Below are 5,052 nucleotides of genomic sequence, written 5' to 3'. Positions count from 1 at the left end.
GTGTGTGTGTGTGTGTGTGTGCGTGTGCGTGTGCGTGTAACTTGTTCATGTGTTTGCTTAAGTGAGCCGCACCCACCACCCAGAGCTGTGTACACCTTGGAATGTAATCTAACTACCCCTTTGAGTTTTCCTTGTCATTCTCCTTATACCTGAGGGAGTGTGTTGTGGAGTATTGTGTAAAATCTACTACACAATTCAGACTCCTGAACAATGTAACTATTTTTGAAATGTTATGCATATCTATGCAGTTCATGCACAATCCCTCCCATTCCAAGAACAGAATCTCCCTCTCCCTCATTGTCTCACATCTTCTATTGGGACGTGATTCACTATGGCCTGCTTCTTGCCACCCTTCCTCACTTTGCATGTAACCAAACTAAGATTGTTAACACATTTGCCTTCTCCTGCACACTGCCTTGTCTGCCTTCTTTTCTCTTTAAAATCACACAACGTCCTTCAACATCCTTTTTTACCATTGTCGGCTCATCCAGCCAGCTTTGACTTAAACAGACATATAGATACAGAGTAGTTTTTAGGGTGTGGGTATGTCTTGTTTTAGTGCATTAGCGCTGGTTCTGGAACACAGACAAAGTGTCTCTGCTTAAACTCGATCCCCTCTCACAATTCAGCTGTGATATTTGTCCACATTTGTTCACACACCTTCAACAAAACTGAGCTGTTCTTTAAAATGATGTCTTCTACAACAGTAGTTCACATCTTGTTCCCATCTCCCATCAAAGCTATGCAGCAGAAATATCTGCTTCCCTTTTAATCATTTCACAACTCGTCCAGTTGCCCTGACCCCCCCACTTTAGGAACCACTGCTCTACAAGACCTTTTGTAGACCGTCATCTACTTCAGCTGCCGATACTCCAGGGAAGAGGAGACTAAGAAATGACCACACTATTGTACAATGTTTCCTTTGCATTTGATGGATGTGTCAAAGGGGGAAAACCTCCATATCCACGATTAGAACATGCCTAAATCTCAGCTTTGAATTGTTGCTTTTATTTAAGACATTTTTTTGCCATTGGAGGAAGGCAGCGGTATGACATAGCAACATAGCTGCCGGTTATCTGATATCTAGTCTATATCCACGGCGTTCCACTTTTTGGACTGCTCCGTTGCCGACGGTTGCCAATGTATTTCACCCATTTAGGTCGGATATCCGTTGCCTTGGACTTTCATTGTGTTGGCATTTTAAACTCCGGTCTAATTATGAGGACTATGGTTAACCTTTTCTCTGATCTCCACAGGGTAAATCCAGACAGCTAGCTAGACTATCGGTCCAATCTGAGTTTTCTGTTGCATTACATGGGTTGTTATTGTTGGTATGTGGGTTGTTACGTGGCGCAGTGGATATGACACACACCTTTGGTTTGGGAGATCTGGGTTCAATTCCCTGCGATACATCAACCAACGTGTCCCTGAGCAAGACACTTAACCCATAGTTGCTCTAGAGGCGTGCGGCCGATGACATACATAGCAATTGCAAGTTGCTTTGGATAAAAGCGTCAGCTAAATGAAACGACTAGAACAACTTTTGAACGTACCTATGTTCCACCAAAACCAAAAGTTCCTTCCCGAGGCTATTTTGCAGAGGCACCTTGCGCTTAGTGCTGCCCAAGACGATTGTGATTGGTTTAAAAAAAATGCCAATGAATCAGAGCACATTTTTCTCCCATCCCGGAAAGCTGTGTGGACTCACCAGACCCTCCTTTGCAGCGCTGTGGAGGAGGAATGTCTGGAAATGCGAGACCGTCTATCTTTCTTAACCACTCAGGCACTGGAGCATTTCCTCTTTTAGTATTTTCTGGAAATTTGTAAAGAAGGATGCACAAATCCACTTTAATTTACCGCAAAAACCACTGGATTGAAACCAGATGTTCATGGGAATGAACATAATACATGAGACACATTTTTTATATCTGATCACTACATTGTGATATATGAGTTTATGAAAACGACCAATAACAAATGAAGTACACATTTTGGCCTGAATTTTAGGGACCTCTTAAAATAAGATGCACTTGTTTTCTTCTAAAGCCGCATTTATGTGTTCAACTGTAGTTAACACACGGCCCATTGTGCCTTTTCTACAATTGTCACACCATAATAAGCCCTGTGGTAGAGCTTTGACTTTATGAAATGTGTTTTCATATTCCTGCACGAAAGGTCAAAAGTAGTTGATCTTGTCTTCCTATACATTTGACGCCCCATTGTGTTTTCCATATCTAGTTTCAAACAGTTTTGTCCTTTCCAGTTTCATAGAGAATAAGAACTTCCAGCTAAAAAGCGTGTGAAGCTGAGCAGCCTTTGCAGGTTTCATTGTACTACATCACGTTAAGACTTCTCTAAAGAATACTTGAAAAGAAATGTTCACTCTTATGAAGAACATTATGACGACATATTCCATTAACAACTTGACTGAGAAGATTTGTAATGCATAACGTGATATATGATATGATATCACTGACTCTAGACATTTCAGTCTTTGCTGTGTGCTATGATGACTGAAGGTCCCTATTGCATAGACTAATTCTTACACATAATCTGATAAACATAATATTCTACCAGTTTTCAAAATTAACGTCACTCTGGGTTGTTAAAACCTAATCTTGATAAAACACAATGTGAAGATAGCCACTGTTTTAAAAAAAAAATATATGAGGGTATTTCAAATAAGATTATGGAGGAGTCAACCCTGGAAAACAATGAACTTCAATCAATGAAAGAAACTGATGTGGGATGTTCAAAGGAGAAACTATTAGGTTAAAGAATATCCTCCTGTGGCCTTTAGTGGTTGGTTCTCAGAGCGTTAGTCCTCTATCAGTACATCAGTGCTGTGTTTTAACTGGGAAATTCCCACCAGGACCATTTTCTATATACAGCCCACTGTTTTGACCTCGGTTTTGTACCCTGCTTTGAACTTTGCTTCCAGTAACCTCAGACCCGGCCCAAAATACTGTAATAGCTAAAACTAAACAGATGTTGAAAACTGATAAACTGTGGTTTTTTTGTGAGCTTCTTTTGTGTTCAGCACCAAAATCATCTTGAGAACTTTTAAAAACACATAGACTGGATGCACGCAGGATGTATTTTACAGTTGACAAAAACAATCTCAACAAAAGGTCCAGTTGCTCGCTTCTTCTGGAACTTTCGACCATATCACACAGTCTTCATCAGTAGATGGAGTTTGCTCTTGTTAATCTCGAATGTCATCGAGTCAACGAAACATCTAACCCAATATGGAAGCTCTCAAGCATATCAAAAAGTTTAAACATACAACTTCACAACAATTTAGCTTCATCTGCTGATGAAGACCTACGGTCGAAAGCTCCACACCAAGCGTGTACTGTACATACTTTGGACCTTAAGTTATGATTGTTGTGTCAACTGCTGTTCCTATGGTTCAGACTGAACTACAGTGGAGTAAAACTTATCACTTTCCTGACAATTACTCCTGAATATACAGCACTGTGGCTATTTTAAAGACAGGAGTGGTGTCTTTTGGTACCTGCTGCAAGCTGAATTGTGATAGTATCTGATGAATAGCTCATGAACTTTATTGCATATGTTACTGGTAAGATACAGCGAAAAATAACGAAAAGAGAAGTGAAAATGTCTTGTTTTCAACACTACTAGAAAGAGGAAACATATGTTGTGTATATTTGACGTTTTCTATTCTTGTCTTAAAGCTGAAAGGATATTTCACTTTGGTAGAGTGTGGCTTTCACTTTGCAGCTTAACATGTAGGCCTACATCTGCTTAAGGGTTCAGCCGAAGTAATCTGGTATTCCATTTTATATCACTATCTATAATTCTATATAAAATGTATAGGCTTCAAATGAACTAGATACACCCTGTGTTTTTTGACCACATTGAAAGGATATAGTGTTTATACTATAAGTGCTCCAAATTGCCACAAAAAACCTGTTGTCATAGCCTCCCACTGGCGGCATCCCACTGCCTCCAATAGCTCTTCCCAATAATTTCTATCTTTTGTGTGTCTTTGTAGTCTTGAAATAATTTTACAGAAATGTACATAGGGGAACTTTTCATTTGGTATTTGGGATGTGTAGTCTGAGACGCTGTCCATTCCAGAAGAGGCCTGTTTAGACCGATACTACGAGTGAAGCTCCTGAAAAAACAAGCTCTTGTTAGCATAGCAAACATCCTCAAATCCCATTATGGTTCGAATTAAATCAAACAAGGTAAGCCAACACAGGCCTGCATGGCTCATTATTTCTGTATTATAGGTGCCTGTGTATTGTCTACAGGATGGGGAAAACCCTGTCTTGTCCTGTGTTGAGTTCCACTGTACCGTATCTGTGGATGTGTTATGTGATGCCTATCAAATACTGTACGTCTAAAAAACTGTTTAACATGCTTTGATATCATTTCATTTAATGTGTAAAAATGGATAGCAGGATGTTGCAAATAAGTCACAATGGAGCATTCATTTCCCTCATTTTATATATATATATATATATACATCATATATATATCATTGTATGTATATATATATATATATATATATATACATCATATATATCATTGTATATATATGTATATATATACATATATATGTATATGTATGTATATATATGTATGTATATCAGAATCAGAAATACTTTATTTGTATATGTATGTATATATATGTATGTGTATGTATATATATATATATATATATATATATATATATGTATGTGTGTGTGTTTCTTTGTCAGCCCACCATTGCTCTGGAACAAGCTCCCTCTTGCTATTCGCTCTGCCTTCTTTATTATAACCTTTAAAACCCATCTTAAAACACACCTCTTCACTGAGGCTTATGGAATTTAATCTCTCCTGGCCTCACACCTTTCACCTCTTAAGCCCCCCCCATTTGTTAAGCATCCTTGGGTTTGTGAAAGGCGCTATATAAGTCAAAGTTATTATTATTATTATTATTATTAAAAATATATATATGTATACAGCATATATATATGTATATATATATATATATATATATATATATATATATATACAGTATATATATATATATATACATAG

The sequence above is a fragment of the Etheostoma spectabile genome, chromosome 3 (genome assembly GCF_008692095.1).
Source record: "Etheostoma spectabile isolate EspeVRDwgs_2016 chromosome 3, UIUC_Espe_1.0, whole genome shotgun sequence".
NCBI lineage: Eukaryota > Metazoa > Chordata > Actinopteri > Perciformes > Percidae > Etheostoma > Etheostoma spectabile.
Note: the sequence above shows the minus strand (reverse complement) of the source record.